This window comes from Ptychodera flava (assembly GCF_041260155.1).
Source record: "Ptychodera flava strain L36383 chromosome 3 unlocalized genomic scaffold, AS_Pfla_20210202 Scaffold_25__1_contigs__length_14229661_pilon, whole genome shotgun sequence".
Lineage (NCBI taxonomy): Eukaryota > Metazoa > Hemichordata > Enteropneusta > Ptychoderidae > Ptychodera > Ptychodera flava.
In genome coordinates this window covers 3,599,283-3,621,093 of record NW_027248279.1, presented here as the reverse complement: position 1 = coordinate 3,621,093, position 21,811 = coordinate 3,599,283, and the positions used below count along the sequence as shown (strand labels likewise).

Here is a 21,811-nt window from a genome sequence, read left to right as displayed (position 1 = left end):
GAGCGGGGCTATTAATAGCTGTAGCGGAACACACAGCATCGTACGCAGGGCTAAGAACGTATGTACTCATTTCTGGCGATCGAGCAGCGAGGGAAACAATCAATTACCAAGGATGAAGCTAATTTGCTAAACGATATTTTATCTTGAATAGTGAGTTGAATGAGAATAAAATATCATATTTTTAATGTTCAATACGAGGTTGAAACACGGAGGGACCGTGGTTGAAACCAGAGCTATCCAGCTGTAGCCAACCTGGACAAGCACATTTCACAGCGCCCTCAAACAGTCGATTGTTTTCACTTGTCATACGCGGCGTAACAGAAAAATTAAAACTTTCATAACTTCATTAATATCCAAGCCACGCCCACCAAAACCTTTTCAGTTCTAGCCATTTGAATTCTGAAGATGTCTACCAAATTTGACTGAAATACGTTCAGCCGTTTTTGAGAAAATGGACCAACAGACAGACAGACAGACACACAGACACACAGACACACAGACGGACAGACAGACAGACATCGCTGCGACATAACCTCGCTGCGCGCATGCGCACGCGGGTAAAAACGACTGCACACAATTTGATGAGATTTGCTACAAATGTTGATCACACCAAGATATATCAGCAGTGGGTACCATTAAGGGGTGACATGAAAGATAGTTGCTAATTTGCATATTTCATGAACTTTGCTAATTAGGGATACATGTCTGATTTGACTCGATCAAAATTGACCAAACTTGGTGTGTATATTAAAGATACTATGATTTAACATTATTGAAAGTCATTAAGCGTTTTAACTTCAGCCAATTCCTAATTTGCATATTTAATGAACTTTGCTAATTAGAGATATATATCTGGATTGACTGGACCAAAGTTGATGAAACTTGCTACATGTATTGAAGTTACTATGATACAACATTTTTGAAAGTCATTAAGCATTTTTACTTCAGCCAATTCCGAATTTGCATATTTAATGAACTTTCCCAATTAGGGATATATATCTGAATTAACTTGATTGTAGTTATTGAAACTTGCTATATACATCAAAGATACTGTGATATAACATTATTGAAAGTCAAAAGACATTTTTACTTCAGCCAATTCCTAATTTTAATATTAAATGAATTTTCATAATTAGGGATATTTATCTGAATTGACTTGATAAAAATTGATGAAACTTACTATGTACATTAAAGACTCTATAATACAATATTATTGAAAGTCATCAAGCATTTTCTCTTCAGCCAATTCCTAATTTGCATATTTAATGAACTTTCCTAATTGAGATATATGTCTGAATTGACTTGACCAAAGTTGACAAAATTTGCTACACATATTGCAGATACCATGATACAACATTACTGACAATCACATAAGCATTTTTACTAAAGCCACTTCCTAATTTACATATTTAATTAACTTTGCTTATTAGGGATATATACCGGGATTTACTTGATCAAAGTTGGCAAAACATGCTATGTACATTGATGATTATACCAGGTACTAGATCAAAACAATATCGAAAGTCATTTCACATTTTCATGTCAGCTTATTTATAATTTGCATATCTAATGAGCTTTCACAGCTCGGCATATATGGCTTGAAGGACTTGGCCAACGGTAATTACACTTGCTATATAAAGTGGTGATACAATAAGAGCAGTAAAATTACTTTAATATTTTTATTTCAGCTAATTACATATTTGTATACTTCATGACCTTTTAGAATTAATCGGCGGTGATTATTGTTCATTATGTTGATCATAATAATTTCAATGAAGTTGCAAACATGTGGCAAAGGTTCAAATTTACACATAACTTCAATATATAATGAAACACGTGAGCATTTACAGTTCATATCTGGTTGGTATATAGGGATAACTATAGGAGAGAAATTTTTTGACCAAATGTCATGTGACCTCGATGACCTTTTACCTAAAATATATGTTTATGTATTTAGTAGGCTGGGAGACCTTATGACAACACACGCGTTACCTCATTAATTATGTACACATCTAATTCTGGGCAAGCGAATAGAGCTAGAGATCTGATTTTTTGGCATATAGGGATTAATTAGGAATATAATTTTTTTTTTTCAAAATGTCATGTGACCTCGATGACCTTTGACCTTGATTATACATATATATGCATATCTCAGTAACCACAAGTTCTATACCCTCCAATTTTGATAGGATATTAGACCTTAAGATGTCACATCTTGTACCTCATTTATAATGCGCATATGTATTTCTTGGCTGGCCAATACTGCTAGAGGTCTGATCTTTTTTCCCGATTTAGAACCGTAACTTAGACATGCCTCACATGTTTCAAATTGGGAACAACGACATAGACCTATGTGCCCATAGATCTTCAACATATACACTCCAATGATACTTCTTAATGACCACATTTTCCTGCCCCATCAAGACTAGTACTCCTATTACAAGTGGGGACTATGTCATTGTAAATGACTTGTTGAGTTAATGGTTGTATCACAGTATTCGATATATCTAATTCTGTATTTTTTCCATTTTATATTCTGAATAATTAGGGGTGGCTTCAAAGTTCGATGTCGATAAAAAACTTAATCCTTTTAGTTGGGGGGGGGTGGGGGGGGGGGGGGGTTTGACCCCAAAAAGTTTCTATCCGACAAACTGATTTAAGGTGAAAATTGCCGGGGGAATGAATATTTTGAAAAATATACAGCAGAAATGTGCACTTTCGTGTTGAAGCCAGCAGACGAAGGTTTTTTGTACGACGATCCCTGCCCTGGTTAGCGCAAACAATGCAGGCTGGCCTCTGTTGCGCGCGGAATTTGTGTTTTGCTACATTTCTTGTGCACGTGTCGACATTTTACATGTCGATCGCCATGCGATCTGACCAGTTCGGGGACTGCACATGCGCGTAACGTCACTGTATTGTCCTGAGAACAGGCCGGAGTGGTGCATGAGGTAGGCGCAGGGAGAGTTGGTGAGTTTTTTGCATATTTCTGGCGAAGTTCTCCGTACACAATGTATAAAAACCCTTCGAATGATTTCCAAAAACTTACTAACAAGCTTTGGGACATAAACATCAAACAACAAAAGGGAAAATCACGTGCAGATGTTCAAGAGAGTGCGAGTCGTCTGTGGAGGACGAAATACAGAGAGGATCGAAAATCGTTACAAAATTTCTTATCTCATGACGTCACGAGAAAACAGTCAATCGCTCAGTATTTTACGGTAAAACCAAAATGTTTTACTCCTGACGCCAAAAATGAATCAGCGAACACAAATCCTGCATCGCAAGCTTCAATTTTTGATGAAAAAATCTCCCAAATACCCTCGAATTCGAAAGTACCAAACTCATCCGGCACTCGATGTGATGCTGGGAGAAAGGACGCCTTCCTCAGTGAAAGTAGGATGGCACTCACACGTGACTTTTTATTCGAGCTTCGTCTGGACCCTTCTCAAATTTTGACACCAGATGTTGTTAATTCTACCTCGTTCATGTTTCCTCTGTTTGACATAGCAGCATCGTATTTTCTGTACATGGATACTTTATTCGAATATATCCAGCTTTTTCCAAAGCGGAAAAACCAAACTAAAGTAGCACGTAATGAGCTGTCAATTAATCAAGCATTATCTGAACTGAAAAACCAGTTTCGGAAATTGGCCGAATTAAAGATATATGCCGTTTCGAAGGGTATATTAGAGACAGCTGTCAAAAAGGCATCGCTTGTAAAAATCATGATCATCGAATTTGAACGTTTGAAAACTGTTATAAATGACCAATTATCTAGGATTAGGGTACAAATCAGTCAAAAGAGAGCAAGCATTGATCCGTTGCCGAGATATGACAACTTTCATATCCACTGTACAAATGACAGTACTTTGTCATGGGATGAAGCTTTCAGCAACTTGATAACGCAACAATCAGACCGCTTTCCCGGATGTTTCACTTTTTCTGATATGATTTCGTGTGGCAAAACAATAATGGAAACCAATGCTGTGTCAATTGACAACCTGCTTGAGTACCACTTACAAAAAACCCAGCAGTCATATGCAATTAAACGCACCCTGAGTAAAAATCTGATGGAATGGCTACCTGTCATGGTTGTTCAAAAGGGAACTTGTATGGTAGTTGTTAATATTCATGAGCTGTATCTGAATGAAAGCTTTTTTGAGGAGGTTATTAATTTGGATTTGACAAGAGATTTGCAACAAGTTGTCCCTGAAAAATCTATTGCACCTGAGAAACCACGCATTAAATCAGGACCAAAGCCTGGGACAGGTGGAAGACCGGCAAAACATGTCAAGTTTCCAATCATTGTTTCAGAGAGTATTCGATTTCTGAAATTGCATGGATTTGCAGCCCATAGTAGACGGCGAAATAACACTGCAACTGCATTGGGCACTTCTATTCCTGAATTGCGACATTATCTATTGACTAACATTCCTGGCCTTAAGGAGAGTAAGATAAGCTTGTCTACTGTAAGACGTCTTATGGTCCCACCAAATAGATCATCAAATAGCTCATTATATTATAAGGGCCTCGTAGATGCAAAGGTACCTGGAAAGTGTAACACAGCTACCCATACAGAACACACTGATTTGCATTTTCAGAGAAGTCAGATTGCAATGGCTAGTGAAACTGCTGAATACTTTGATGCGGAATGCTTAAAATTCTCCTGTGATGATAAGAATAAAGTCAATGTGGGAACCTTAGCTGTAAGCAGGTATCATCAAATAAGTAGGTTTTTTTTGCAGGATGATAGCCCGAATTATTATGACCATGATTTTTCCATATGCCAATAGCAAAATTATTCCTTCGGGATACCTCTTGACTAAATCAAAACAAACTAGTGCAACAAAACAATACCGATCACGCAGTTTAGAAAGAGAAAGCACCCCAGAGAGAATAAGTAGGAGGAGGTCAAGGTCAGTTGAATTGACTGGTAAAGGGCAACAAAGGTTTACAAATTCTAATTTTGTTGTTGACAAACTTGGGCGAATGCATGTCAAAGTAAACCGGAGTGGACCACTGTTTGTAGTAAATCGAGCAGGATGCTTTCATTCATCCAATGCAATGACTCATGCAAATGATCTGCATTTCATACTTGGAGACCCAAACGTTCGTAGGGGCAAAAGTGCTTTGATAAATCTAACCGACGGTGGGCCAGACTGGTCTGCTAAGTCTCAGTTTACTCTTATGTATCAAGGACGTCTGTGGCGGGATCTTGACTTTGATTACTTAGCCATAATAAACCATGCACCGGGACACAGTGCTGAGAATCCGATTGAACACAAATGGTCTCCTCTGTCAAAAATGTTGGTGTCTGTGACACTGCCAAATACGTTGCCGGGAGAAAATACAACTCCAACTCAACAGACAAATCTATCCATGCAGGAAAGACGGGAAAAGCAGGCTGAAGTCTTTGACGGGGCAATCAAAATGTTGAATAATTTTTGGAGAAGGGAGCATGACGGTTTCCCTATAACGCCAATCCCTGTTCCTTGTATGAAAGCCAACATGCCATATAATGATCATGAAGATGTTGAAAAACTGTTCAAAAAGGGAATACGTGAAATACTTACGACTCCAGCCTTAGAAAACCTCCGGCAAGAGTATGTCTTTTTGGTAAAACATTGTGTACGGAGAACTTATATGCTGGAATTTGTCAAGTGCAATGACCCATCTTGCTCTCAATGTTTTTGTAAACCAATCCGTGCTAAAAATCTCATAAGCTACATAAAGCAGATGGGTGGTAAACTGCCAACTCCAGGTTTTAGTCATATCCATGCAGGACACTATATGACATGGTTAGAAATGAACAATTACATACAACATTTGCAGCAGCCAGTAGCTGGTGAGTATTATTTGTATTATTGCTTAGCATGCTGAAAAAGTAATATTATAGTATTTTAAGATTGCATTCACAAACAATGACACAATGCCATCAATATTATATATAGCGTCCTTTCTCTGAAAATTGAAGCATTTTCATAAATCTTCACCGAGAGCATTGGCACATATTTTGTGTGAAGGTTAACTCCAACAAATATTGCATTAATTTGATAAAATACCAGATGTTTTCGCACATTTTAATCTTGTCAGGTATCGACAAAGGGTGCCCATCTATATCTGATGTCAAGGTTTGTCCACGAGGCTGCCAGTATGTTATCTCTTCTGTTAGTGATGGCGAGAAACATGACTTCCTTGTTCATTAAACTGAAAGGCAGTCTGATATACAGAAGAAGAGGCGAGCTCAGAAGAGGGCAGCGAATTCACTACTGTGGATTGGACTGAAGAAGATAGCTGTACCACAGCAGCTGAACCTGAGTCTTGGCTTTGCACGTACAAGTTGCCTGATGGCACAGAATGTAGATTCAGGTAAGCTACAGTTCACACTAATTTCACCAAAATTCCATCGGACATATTGGATTATAATTTATTTATTTTCCGAATTTTCTTATCATGTATAATTTTTTCTACACAGGGGTGAAACCTACAATCAGTTGAGAAAACACAAACATCAGTCCCAACACTTCGTCAGGAAGAAGAGAGTTAGAATTTCCTGAAAATGAAGTAGGCCTACTTCTACGTACTTTGACCAAACAAAGAAGTGGTCGTCTTTGTGGACGGTAGTCCTCCTGGATGCGCAGTGTGCAGCTGTTACAACCATAAATGTCGGAGATGGTTCTTGTCTTACCTCTGAAAGGAGAAACCTGGACTTTATTCGTATTGTTCTTGTTCACTCATAAATAAATGAAGTTTTTGTATTTCCATTGGATAAGACACAAAATTAAAATGTGTTCTCAGTGTTAATGGAGTATTGTTTTAGTTGTTTTTTATTTCACCCCATAATTGACTGGTCCTTTGCTTCGCTTTACATAGAAAGAGCCTGCAATAGTTTCAATATAAGTCAATTAAGTTTCTAGGGGGGTGGGGTGGGAGTTTGGGGGGAAACTATTAAGGGAATTAAGTTTTTTATCCTACATTGAACTTTTGACGTCGCCCCTTACATTAAACATAGTTCACTGTCTCCAGTACATTTCATTTAGTATTTTCACTTCATGCACTTTATCCCTTTCACACATGTTCAAATATCTGACCAGAGAACAAACACTAAATAGTCCAGGATGGGAGCTACAGTGTCATTGACGCTATTTTTACTTCAGCCAATTCCTAATTTGCATATTAAATGAATTTTCATACTTAGGGATATTCATCTGAATGACTGATCAAAATTGATGTAACTTGCTATGTACATTTCAGACACTGTAATACAATATTATTGAAAGTCATTAATCATTTTCTCTTCAGCAAATTCCTAATTTGCATGTTTAATGAACTTTCCTATTAGAGATATATATCTGAATTGACGACCAAAGTTGACAAAACTTGCTACATATATTGCAGATACCATGATACAACATTATTGACAATCATTAAGCATTTTTACTTAAGTCAATTCCTAATTTACATATTTAATGAACTTTGCTTATTAGGGATATATACTGGGATTTACTTGATCAAAGTTGGCAAAACATGACAACATTGATGATTATACCTGGTTAAAACAATATCGAAAGTCATTTCACATTTTCATGTCAGCTAATTTACAATTTGCATATCTAATGAGCTTTCACAGCTCGGCATATATGGCTTGAAGGACTTGGCCAACGGTAATTACACTTGCTATATAAATGATAATAGGGAGTTCAGAATCCAATATGGCCGCCATACGAACTGGCGTGCACTGTAAATATACTGTATTTTTTAACTTTGGTTTTTGTTACGTTCTTGATATCGTTCAGTACAAATTCCTCACGTAACATTGACTGAAATGACTTTTCTGTTGATAGAGTAATTTATTCACGTAAAACGTTTCGTTTTATGAATCTCCTCCCCCTGGCAAAATACTACCGGGGCTCACTGTACACAATGGCGGACGGCCATGGCACCAGAAATCGGAGGGAGCATACTCAGAAAACTCAAAAGCCAAGCTATAGCCAATAGCGTACACGCTTTGAAAACAGTCTCAACCGATAGCCAATGATATAAGCTGTTATATGATATGTGTTTTGTACATGAGGTCATCGATAAATTGTCAATGAACTGAGGTCAAACTTTTCCCGGGCCGATTTTCTCAGTGAAAATGGTAGGTTTCATGAAACAACATGGTTTTTAAAAGAATGTAGTATCTCAGGAATATTTTTAGGGTATCAGACTAAGTTTTAATTGACGAGCTCCAGTTTGGCTTTTCGAATTACGGTCCGAGGTAACCGGGCTGGGCCGGCAGGCCGGCCGGGTCTGTGCAATGGCAGCCGTATTGAATTTCGATTGCGTACGAGTAGGCTGTACGTCGATGGTTTTCTCGTCAGTTAAGCGACACTATCAACACTTTTCACTGAAAACATAGGTCTCTCATGGGAATTAAAGAATGTTCTGTCAACTTTCAGAATATAATGTAGTGGTTTAGTATTCTTATTTGTGATCACGGCCGGTCCAGTTTGTTTTGACAGCGGTCAATGGTATTGTTTACACTGACTGATCAGCCTTTGCCGAGGACATCGACCTCATGATGCGTTTCTGCTGTTGACTCAAATTTTTCTTTTGATAAGTGACAAACACTGATTTAACCTATATCAGTTTGTATGATTTTAACAAAAGTTTTCCTCCTTGTTCACTCTGTTGAGTTTTCCGCACTAGAGGTTTGAGAACCAATCAATATATTAAATATTTAATATGTATAATATACATACAATAAAATTGAGAATGGAATTAATTCAGTTTTGCCAAGATTGTATCCCAATATCATGACCTAAAAAATGTATATTGATCATAATTTTTGATAATTTATTTCAATATTAATGAATTTCTGGTATTTTATCCGTACAGAATACAAACATGGACGTAGCACTTAGAGTAGTAGACAATCTGTCAGAGCTGTTAGCAAGGAAGAAAAGTCTTGTAGATATAGCCGCTCATGAGATTCCTCTAAGCAATGATCTTTACTTGAGTTTGCATCAATGTCTGCAGGAGACAGGTATAAATGTTCAACAAACTTTGCCAGAGGTCATTTTGCTGTTTGAACCAGAAATCAGTCTGCCATCAAAGATCAGTAATTTCACCAAAAAAGTCAGAAGATACTTAGAGAAAGCTAGAAAGAATGATAGGGAAGATGAAGCTTTGCAAGAAACCATCTGTGGACAGGTCACCATAGAATTATCAGGAGTATTTAGCTCAAGAAAGATAACTCAGGAGACTTTAAAATCATGCAATTTTCAGGAGTGTACAGATGTCCCTGTAAATTTAGAGCTAAGACACATCCTTGAGTTGAGAGCTTTCCTTGTTAGAAACAGATTACCATGGCGATACACTGTAGCATGGATGAAAGGCTTAATAAGTCAAAATCCTGAGACAGAGCCAAGTGTTGATGCGATTTCTGTTCAGTGGAATAGGCTCTATGACAAGTGTAACAAACTGAAAGTATGTAAGCAGGATGATGAATTACAGATGTTTCTATCACAGATATATAAGTTACCAAAATCTGTAGCACATGTACCCAAGTCAAGTAGCATTGACACCGCCCAAGAGAATAGAGATGAGAACAGGGCACTTGAAAGCCAAAGACAGGTCTTGTCAATGTTGACCAGTAATTTAGCTGATGCATATGCAGCTCTGAGTGATTTAACACAGGCCATGGAGGAATTAACTGAGGAAAAATTTGAGCTGGTAGAGAAGGTCAAGCAAATGGATAAGTTAAAATCACAGTACAAACAAAAATTAGATGAAATCAATAGTCTCAAGGCTAAACTGTCAACACTCACTCCAAAAAACATAAATAAGAAACTGAAAAGAAGAGAGAAGAAAATTGAAGAGATGCAGAATAAACTTGAAGAACAAAGTCAGACTTTGCAAAATAATGTCAAGGAAATAGGTGATCTGAGAAATGAGAGACAGAGACTTGAACTTGAGCTAGAGCGGATTATAAAAGACAAGAAAAATCTACAGAAGAGTAAAAGTTATTGGAAAAGAAAGTCAGAGTCTCAGAAAGTAAACAACAGGCAATCAGACACAACAAATGATGAGCGAATAAGTCAACTAGAGAACGAAAACTTAGAACTAGAAGAAAAAATTGCTCAGATGTCAAATGATGCTAATATTATTACTTTTCACAATGGGAGGTATACTGACAACATAAGACAAGTGTATTATGATCTTTTAGCCCATAATGTATCTATTGAGAGCTGTACACAAATTGTTAAATCTGTACTTAGAAATTTAATGAATGTTGAAGTTGAAAGACTGCCCAGTAAGTCTTTAACCTCAATGCTACAGGTAGAAGCTCTCATTGTTGCACAAGCACAAGCTGCTACTCAGATTTTAGAACAAGAGAAACCTAATACATTGCATAGTGATGGTACACGTAAAAAATTCATCGATTACGCAGGATTGCAAGTTACCTTGCCTGATAAATCATCATTGTCATTAGGTTTTCAGGAGCTTCTAAGGGGTAGTGCGGATGACTATTTGAAAGCCACATTAGAAACATTTAAAGAACTTAGTGAATCCGTAACAGATAGTGATGAGGACAAACAGAAAATATATGCTGAATTATTATTGAAAAGTAAGAACTTAATGAGTGACAGACATGTTGTAAACAAAAAGTATAAAACCCAACTTGAAGAAGTCAGGGAATCCTTACTGCCTGTAATACACAGTAATTGGGATAATTTTGATGAAAATGAAAAAACTAAAATGAAAAGTATCAATCACTTGCTCTGTGGGATGCATGTCCTTGTAAATATGGCTAGTGCTGTCACTTCAGCTTGTAAGCAATTTGAAAATGAAAGGAAAGACCAGATAAACTTTACAAGTAATTACAAGTCTAACCAGTCATACTGCTTTGATTTGCTATATCAGGCAGGGAAAGGTTTTACAGAGGAAGGCTGCCAGAAGTCTGGCGTGTACACAGACTTTGGCCCATATTTGGAAGATGTTTTGAAAGAAAAAAATAATTTGATAAAATTTGAGCACAACAGATTTAATGTGGCTTTTCATCAGGGTGGTGCCCTGTATTATCATCAAGATCACATTTCAAATTTCCTTAAATCAGGCAGGTGTGAGTCAACAAATAAGCTTATCAGTCAAATTCAGGCTGTGTTAGATGAGCCAGTCATCATTGCTGAGTGTAGAGCATTAGGCATTATTTCAAAACTCATTACTGGTCCACTAATGCGTTTGCTAGAAAAAAACATAAATTACTATGAAATGAACACACACTGGCTTGAACTTAGAACCTGCCTTGCTGACAATGCTATAGATGCCAAACCACTGTTAGATGAAACCACTTACATATCAAACAGTACTATTACAAAAGACAACATATATACAACTCTGTTTGAAACCTCTGATCCGGTACTGAATGCATTAACCCTGGATGCCTTGAAATGCATGTGTAAAGCCATGTTGCCTGTGGTACAAAGACAACTTGCCAATCAGTTGCCTGGTGGTGCTGAAAATCAACCATCTGATAGGTTGCGTGAAGAGGTTGAAAGTGCACCCTTGACTAATGTAAGAGCAGAAACTGATTTCTCTGATTTAGACAGACAAATAAAAAAAGCTCCACAGAAGAGTCGAATATCAAAAGCTGGTTGTATATGTTACAGTCGCAATAAAACCACCGAATATCTAAATACTTTAAGGAGGGATATAAAGATTAAATATTTGAAAATTGCAAGGAAAATAGCACCTGAGAGAAAGAGAAGAGAATTTGTAAATATCAAAGACATTAGAATGAAGAGACTTCAATTGCAAAGACAAAGAATGGAACAAAAGCAAAAATCATTACAGAGAAAATTAAAAAAAAGACAACAACTAGAGCATAGAGTTAAGACAAAGTGGGGTGTGTGGCAAACTGAATCTCAAATTGATAAAATGTTGTCTGAACTGAGAAGAGGCCAACAAATTAAAGCCATAAAAGATCAGATAACATACAGAATCCAGGTTATGAAATCAATTATACCAAACAAAAAGTTAGGCCAATGGCAAAGTAACAAAGTAAAGTTATCAGTGAAAGAGTTAGTAGAAAACTTGAAATCAATTCTCAGAGTAAATAACACAGCAATGCCTGAATTTGTAAGAGAAATAAATGAAAATCTACAGAAAAGAAAGGCTGAGAGTCAAAAGCAAGTGCATGTAAAAAGGAGAAAAACAACAAGAAAAGATTCTGATATATGTTTTGGCCGATGTAATGTACATGTTGGCATGTATGTAGCAGTTGCGTATGAGGAACAGTGGTTTGCAGGGGAAATTGTTGAAGTAGATCATGAAATGAATACAGCTGATGTAATATTTCTGCAAAGAAAAGCACAGAATTCTTTTCAGTGGCCTGTAAGAGAGATAGATAGAGAGAACAATTGATGTAAAATTTATATTGCAAGAGATAACAATAGCTCCTAAAGACTCATCGCTCAGAGCTTGGACAGTTAATAACATGAATGAAGTTAATACAATGTATGATACCTTTAAGAAAAGATATTTTTGATTAAATTAAAACATCACATTCATCCTGTTTAGGTGATTAAAGGGATTTCTGTATTTACCTTTCTGTATACAGCTGTGTTGTACAATTAAACTGAATTTCACCAGTTTTCAATTTCAATGTGCTATCGGTGGAATTCCAATTTCAGATACTTTGTCAGGCAATTTCATATAGCATGTCATTTTGTGTCACTAATTGTATTTGAAAGATAAATTACAATAGTTTTTCTATTTCAAGCAAGAGTAGAGGATTTTCATATCTTTAGTTTTCTTTCATTTTCATAATAAAGAAGTTTACAGTCATGCAGAAACCTCAAACATGCCTATACTGTAATCCCTTATGGCAATCCAATATGGCCGCCGTGCCAAAAATGAAAAAAGTAAGGTTTTTTTGATTTTTGTTTCCATGGAGAAAGAAAGATAGTGTTAGAATTTAAAAATTAAGTACATTTCTATAATCTAGGTTATAAACAACAATATCTCAAACATTCATTACCATCATATGAAGCGTATTTGAACTAGGACTTGTCAAACATGGCTAATTTTCAGTTTTTTCCACGGTGCCATGGTAAAAATGACTAAGTCAGACAAAAAAAAGTAAATATTTTGATCAGTGTTGTTTCTAAAATACTCTCAGATCTACCATAACACATACTTTTCTTTTTTGATTAGGTAAAATTCTTTCAGATTTTCACAAAATATTATGAAAGGATAAATGGTATTTTAAGATAATGCTACTGAAAGATATGAAAATGTCACTTCTGTGGCAATTTTTGCCTGAGTTTGACCAAAAATGCGCAAATTTCTGAATGTTCAAACGCATGTATCATGAGAAGTTGATGACCGATTTTCATGATCTTTTTTTTGTTTTATTTCTTTCATCTTGATAAATGTACATAAGATAAAAATAATCAGCTATCATACATTTAAAATTTTCACTGAACTCCCTACTATGACCCTCCAATTTTGATAGGATATTAGACCTTAAGATGTCACATCTTGTACCTCATTTATAATGCGCATATGTATTTCTTGGCTGGCCAATACTGCTAGAGGTCTGATCTTTTTTCCCGATTTAGAACCATAACTTAGACATGCATCATGTGTTTCAAATTGGGAACAACAACATAGATCTATGTGCTCATAGATCTCAACATATACACCCCAGTGATACTTCTTAATGACCACATTTTTGTTTTATTTCTTTCATCTTGATAAATGTACATAAGATAAAATAATCAGCTATCATACATTTGAAATTTTCACTGAACTCCCTAATGACAGCAGTCAAAGAACTTTAATATTTTTATTTCAGCTAATTACATATTTGTATACTTCATGACCTTTGAGAATTAATCAGCGGTGATTATTGTTCATTATGTTGATCATAATACTTTCAATGAAGTTGCAAACATGTGGCAAAGGTTCAAATTTACACATAACTGTATGAAACACGTGAGCATTTTCAGTTCATATCTGGTTAATATATATATTCGTTTTTTTTTCTAAAATCATTAAGTATGCAAATGAGTAAAAAGTATGTAAGCCACACCCAACCAAAACTAATCAGTTCTTGCCATTTGCTAACTGAATATATGTACCATATTTGATTCTGATCTGAGCAGCTGTTTTTGAGATATCGGACCAACAGACAGACAGACAGACAGACACATCGCTGCGACATATGCTCACGTGTGTACACGTGAGCAAATAAGGCCAATGGAAATGACAGAAGTAAGTCTCTTGCTGACCTTAATGGAGATGATCCCTTCACTCTATCATAACGTGCTTCCTAAAGGTACCTGCAGAATATGTGACTTTAAATGGTAATTTAATGATTATTTTAAAATTTTAACTGAAATATCAAAAGGCATTTTTGCTAAAATTATTAAACCATATGCTTTCCGTTGCTGCTTATATGCAGAGCAGGAAATGTTATAAGAAAAGTAACCTTCATCTTACAAATCAAACAACATTTTGGGTAATATACTGTGCTGTGTGCGTGATACCAGTTTGCCAATCAGCGATTTTTTTTCTTTTGAAAAAAACAATTGCTTTGACTCTATCTCTAGAAAAAATCGTTTCAAGGTAACCTCTGGAAAGAAACAGCTGCCAGGATGAATGAAAAAAAATTGTTGCCTTCCTATTTCCTCCAGCCCTAGCTACAGTGACATCATTTTTAGCTCACGTGTGGTAAACACGTGGGCTAATGCATAGCGATGTCTGTCTGTCTGTCCGTGTGTGTGTGTGTGTGTGTGTGTCTGTCTATTACACGATAACTCAAAAACGCCTTAAGAGATTCAAGTCAGATCTGGTACACAAGTACCATATGCTACTTGCAAGAACTTATTAGATTTTTGCGTATTAATGAAGTTATGCAATATGATTTTTCTGGTAAAATGGTTTCCCTATGGAGACGGTAATGACAGTGTAGACATATATCAAGAAATACTGCACAAAATTTCATGAAACTTTTCACAGATGACAATCTCAGAACATTATGATGATACTGTGAGTGTCATGTCAATTATCTTCTCATTTGCATATTTAATGAACTTTTGTTATTAGTGAGATAACTCTGAAATTCCTGCACCAAACTTGATGATACTTGCAACAAATATTGATCTGATATATATCTAATTATACTTAGAAGCATTTGGCAGTGTCAAGTTAATAAATAGCTCATTTACATATTTTATGAAGGTTTGTAATTAGTCATATAACTCCGATATAACTTCACCAAATGTGATGAAATCTGCTGCAGATACTGATCCGACTGATATCTAACTGTAGTGTAAAGCATTTAGTAGTGTGACATTAATTAAGGGTTCATTTGCATATTTAATGAACTTTGTAATTAGGTATATAACTCTCAAATAACGGCACCCAAGTCAGTGAAATTGGGTACAGATATTGTTTTGATAAATATCTAATTGTACTGAGAAGCATTTGGCAGTGTAAAGTTAACAAATAGGTCATTTGCATATTTTATGAAGTTTTGTAATTAGTGATATAACTCCAAAATAACTGCACAAAATGTGATGAAATCTGCTGCAGATACTGATCCGACAGATATCTAATTGTGGTGTAGAGCATTTAGTTGTGTGAAGTTAATTAAGGGTTCATTTGCATATTTAATGAACTTTGTAATTAGTGATATTACTCCAAAATTACAGCGTTAAATTTTATGAAACTTGCTACAGATGTTGATCTGATAAATATCCAATTGTACTGAGAAGCATTGAGCAGTGTCAAGTTAATAATTAGCTCATTTGCATATTTCATGAAGTCTTATAATTAGTCATATAACTCCGAAATAACTGCATCAAATGTGATGAAAACTGCTGCACAATGCACATACTGATACGACAGATATCTAACTGTGTTGGAAAGCATTTAGTTGTGTAAAGTTAATTAAGGGTTCATTTGCATATTTAATAAACTTTGTAATTAGGTTTTCCTCTGAAATTTCGGCACCAAAACGTGCTACAGATATTGATTTGATAAATATTTAAATGTGCTATGAATCATTGAACAGTGTCAAGTTAATTTAGGGTTTATTTGCATATTAAATGAATTTTGTAATTAGTGACATTACTCTAAAATTATGGCATTAATTTAAATAAAACTTGCTACAAATGTTGATCTGATGAATATCTAATTGTCCCATAAAGCATTGAGCAGTGTCAAGTTAATGAACAGCTCATTTGCATATTAAATATAGTTTTGTAATTAGTGATTAAACTCTGAGAGTACTGTGCGAAGTTGAAAGAAACCTGCTACATATAGTGATAACATATATCTCATTGTTCTGTGAAGCGCACTACTATTAATGAACCTGTTTAAAACACGTGAGCATATTCAGTTCATATCTCAGTGTTTCCTCTGGCTAATTTTCATGGTTAGCCATTCTGGCTAATTTACCACAAAACTGATTAGCCAGTCATAGCCGACAAACCTGCATCAATGTACAATTTGTTTATTATCAGGCCAATATTTATACCCACAGATAACAGTAGATAACTATACAATAAACACATATTCAGAGTTCGCGTTTACGCAAAAATAGTGCGTATTTACGCATTGAAATTGACTCTCTACGCATTTTTTTCATCGTAATGCGTTTTCTATACGCAAAGGATAACACCGAAAGCACTCCCCACGACTGAGCTTAGGCGACAACCAGCGAAATTTGTTGCAACACATTTCTGTCAATCACTCATTTTGTGTGGAAAGTTTCGGATTCTCTGGGCGTTGTCTGAAAAATCGGCATCGTAGTCCACACGTTATCACGTTAGGCACGTTATCATGTCAGCTGTGCCTATGAATTACGTTGCAAATTTTCAGGCGAGCGATAGTTTCTGAAAGTGAGTGATTGACAGAAATGTTACGACAAATTGTATAAATGCGAACCGTTCACGATCATCGCGTCTCGCTGTTCCCAAATTTTGATCAAGCACACATGCAGCATGGCGTCGAAGCAGACAAATCTGTTTTCTTTCAACTTTGCTCTACGAGTCCGTGAAAAAAATGATTCATCGGTAGAGCTCGTCGGAATCCCGATAAATTTTGAACACTGCAGAAGTGTCTGGATGGTAACTGGTCGTTCAGGCACCAAGTCGTTTCGGCCCAAGTCGTTTCGGCCTCTCAATTTCCGGCCCCAAGTCACTTCGGCACCGCAACCCAAGACGTTTCGGCATCTGTATTTCGATTTTTTTTTCAAACTATTTAGTAATTGACTGATCCGTCATATTCGTAAGCGTGACCTTTGCGTTCTGACCAGTACTTTATGTGCATTTTGTGTGAATTTTGCCGTGCTGTTTCGTCACCGCTTCAAACTTTTGCCGTGTCGGCGGCTATGATATCGATAAACTTGTGTCACAGATTTGAAATGATATGAAGTTTTTCTTACGGTCTCTTCCATGTTCTCACAAAGATTAAAGCATGTACGTGAAGGTTAGTTGACACTATACTTTTTAGTACTTTGATTTGTAACATTACGCTCCAGCACTAGTTCCCACAGGTAGCCTTCAGCGGTGCCGAAACGTCTTGGGTTGCGGTGCCGAAACGACTTGGGGCCTGATATTGGAAGGCCGAAACGTCTTGGGCCGAAACGACTTGGTGCCGAAACGTCCACAAACCGTCTGGATAAGCTGCCATAACTCTAACTTTTGGGTTGCCCGATGTGTTTTGACGGTCGCATGTATACCCTTCGCTGTTACGTTTCAACATTGTTCAAGTTGTTCGTTAAACTGTTTTCATTAAAATAATGTTACATCGTACAATCCGAATATGTAGTGTAGGTTTATTCAACGGCACATTGTATTTTGCAGTCAGTTTTTTCATCAATCGAGTGCGGAAGTGAAATTACGCACTCAAATCCAGCCATTACGCAATTTTAGCAGACTAATGCGTATGCCGTACGCGAGGAGAAAAAGTCACCGCGAACACTGCATATTACACAAAGATTTACATTTATGTCATCATATAGACCTTTATTTCCATCGCAAACCTGCATATTTCACACTTCCTTACATTTTGATAGGTCTACAGGTTCTTCATCATCTAATTGCTAAAACTAAGCTCTCCAACAACAGCTCCTAATTTGTGTACCAACTGTTCACAAAGGGGATGGGGGTATGCTTTCATCTACTTTATATTGCACAACTGGAGCAAACACCCTCCTATCCTTTGCTGCTGTCCAGGCAGTAAATGCTTTGCCTTCAAAGTCAAATTGTTCTATTGATGGACCCTCAATAGCTATTCTCATCAATGTGTCAACATTACTTGTTTTCAACCTGTTTCTTAGGGAAGTTTTTATCAAATTAAACTGACTGACCCCCCTCTCACAGTCAACAGTTGCTACAGGAATTAGGAGAGCAATCTGAGCCAATCTGCACAACTCTGGATATTCACTCTGCCTCCTTTTCAGCAGAATTTGCCATGCTTGTTGCATTGACAGGTGCCGATAATTTAGCAACTCATGTTTACATGTTACCCACTCAAATCTAACATTATCAGGTGATAACATGGCATCAAAAGTGTTGCCTGCTGCATCACACTTTGGTTTTCCAAAGTGATCAATCAGGATTTCCAAACAGTCAGTACCATATCAGGGGTGAGCAAATCCAGAGGTCCGGGACCATCGATTTTTTGCCGCGGACCATTAGTTTTTCACTTTGTCTGGTGACAGCGTGCACACTGTCATCAACTGTATGACCGACTCCTCTACCTCTTCTTCTCTCTAAGGCGCCTTCTGATAGGTTGGCTGTTCTGGCCAGAGCACAAGACTTGAACGCGACCTTCTGTGGGAGATGGTCAGATGTAGTGAGAGGCGACAGCAAGAGAATACCACATAAGTATAGAAGCTGCCGTACTCTACATATGATTTTAATCAGATTGATCCGGACTCAATTCCATGAACACTGTAATTTAAGAGTTTTGTGCTGTCCCAGCTAAGCTAAGTACTGTTTGCATAGTTTTCTAACTTTCTCCAAGACTTACTTACTAGAATTTCATTTGAACAAAATCGCTGACTTAAAAGTTGTCTTTTTCTATTGCTACAGCTTATTGTCAAAACAGGGTAATTCACTTCCTGTGTAGAATGCGAGTGGTCATGCGATCTTGGCTGCCATATTGAATTTTTGAAAAGTTTCAGTTAAATCTATAAAAATCTTCTCTAGAACCAATGGACATTTTGAATAAATATTTCGCTGAGATCATTAGTGATAGCAAGTGTGATAGCAAATTTGTGAAAGGCATTCAAATAGGCTGCTGGCTTTGTCAAGCATATTGCCATTTGCCTACGATAAACATAAAATGTGAGTGGAAAATTTTCACCACAGTGAACAAAGTAAAAGGACAAATTGGCACCAAATAGAAGTTGGAGATAGAATTTGAACTAAACTAATAGGGGCTCACACCGAGTTGGCATGGGCCCCTAATGACAGTTTATTAGATCTTATGATCATATTTTTGTTTGAAGAGGAGAGCAGTGTAATAGCAATATGCAGGAAAAGTAAACTTATAAAGCAATTTGATTTGATAACTTGATTATCGAATGTTACTTAATCACACTTATTGAGTCTCACTGGCATGATAGTGATTTTTAATTAATAAGATGGTGCTGCTTACCTTTCCTTCAAGTACTTAGGTCCTAATCAGAGGAAATAAAACAAAGATTGATACATATTACATAGACATTATTGTCAGTACCATTATGTTAGTGCTGTGGAAGCTTTGTATCTTTGTTTGTGATCATATATTGGCTGTATCAAAATTTTGTTTTTGAACATTTTAATTTAGCAGTGTTTATTCAGAAACTCTGGTGTTTTTGAACTTGCTACCCATGTACTCATTATTTCCTGCTATATGAAGTCCAGGATTGGCACTTGTGGATCAGATTCCATGTCTATGTCTATCTGTCCGTTTGGAGCTGTACTTGGACATGACTTTGGACAATTTGTAGTGTTTTATGGGTGAGGAATTAGCCAAACCGTTTTGACCCTCATATTTTTTCTTGGTTACTGGGTGCCCTATGTTATGAGTTTGAATCTCAAGAATTTACTGAATTTTCTATTCTAAATTCCTATTCTAGGTAGATAGCTCTGCAAGTGGACTGATTTGTCCTTGCAGCAATTTTTCTTCCAGTTCAGCAATGTATTCTCAGCTTTGATAAAGCTTGTGAGTGATGTGTGAAAGCAAGAGAGAGAGAATGTGTGTGTGTGTGTGCGTGCATGTGTATGTTTCATGAACTCAACAGCCAGTGGAGGGTTCGCAGTAAAATAAAATTCTAACAAGCTCAGATATTGAACCACTTTATTAAGGGTGATGATTTGGTTGGGCGGTTTTGACTTTGCTAGATTAAATATCTAAATCTCTAGCTTGCATTTACTTTGATGTACTTATCCCTGGAACTTAAAATGGATTTTATAAGAGTACTCACTGCTAACTTCCCTTTTAGCTTGGCTTTCAGTGACGCAATGTATGGTGTCCATTGCAACAGTTACCAACCATTAAATCGTTGGCCTGGGTATTGATGGACAGTGCATCAAAATGTGTTCAAATGCACAAGTTGACATTATGAATATTATGAGCTGTGGCCCATAAAAGCTATTAAACGGGAAGTTACAGGACCGTGGGTGCACAATAGGAGGATTACTGATGACGCGGCCGTTTGCACACACTGGGCGAGAGTTTTTGAATTCTCATAGCCTCGCTCTGTCTGTATGATAAATTTGAGTAATAATGAAGGGCACTTTGTGACATATGCAAAGAGAGGTCGTAATGGTTGTAAAAGGGAACACAATTTGAAACATAGGTGCTGTGACCAAAAAAAGGAACATGTTTTTCATTTTAATTTTGATTTGAGTTTAGTTGCTTTATATTCACAGACATCATACACAAGATTCAATGACATTGAACGCCTGAAACATGACAAAATTGTGGGATTCTGGGACCAAACATGGCATGTCTGATCAGTAGCGTGGCTTCTTTGCATTTGCTTAGATTTACGATAATCCGGCTTTTATTGGGGAAGTTCCTGTTTAAGTATTGTTACGTGAGAGAAAACGAACAAAAGGGTAAACTCAGCAGTTTCCGTATAAAACAAAATTTATTATGAAAATAAATAAACTAATCGCCAAGTTAAGGGTGTTACGGGCAGAGAAAAACGAACAAAAGGGTGAACTCAGCAGTTAAAGTTTAAACAAATTTATTACGAAAATAAAACTAATTGCTAAGTCGGGATAGAGTACAAGCTTTAAAAGTGTACAGACTACTTATCTCAGCTGGGACGGCAAAGCTCCAGTCTCAGAGTTGTAACAGTCAGTCGGATGAATGAACAGTCCTTCGGCTTGCAGGCTTGTAGTTGCACAAAGTCGACAGAGTAAACCCAGCGTTGGCAGTGAAGGTCTTGAAAAGTCTTGAGAATGACTACTGCTGGAGTTTAGTAACACACAAGAGACACGATCCCAAAAGTCTGACTGGAAGCTGTGCAGGTCCCTTTTTATACCCATGTGTTTACATAAGAGCATATAAGAACAGTCTAGAACTTTATTGGCATGCTAATTACTGTTCTAAAATTATCTCTCTTACACAGCTAACTAAATTTCTAGAACATTCCAAACATGACTAATTGAATTCAAGGTTGTGAGGTCATTAAGGGCAGTGACCTTGAGAATGTTCTAGACTAATTGAACTCAGGTCATGATGAGTGTGGGGGAAATGACCTACATAACACACCCCCTCTTCAAAAAAGAAAATTTTTCAAGAAAAATCTTTC

The 21,811-nt window shown here is 36.7% G+C and overlaps 1 long non-coding RNA gene across 1 annotated transcript in view; it reads right to left on the bottom strand.

The window, feature by feature from the left end:
- LOC139125666 (uncharacterized) overlaps positions 1-21,811 on the bottom strand; it is a 91,996-nt gene that overhangs the window by 25,187 nt on the left and 44,998 nt on the right. The window contains exon 2 of the long non-coding RNA XR_011550328.1: positions 19,663-19,684. This is a non-coding gene — a long non-coding RNA (uncharacterized lncRNA). The remainder of the gene's footprint in view (positions 1-19,662; positions 19,685-21,811) is intronic.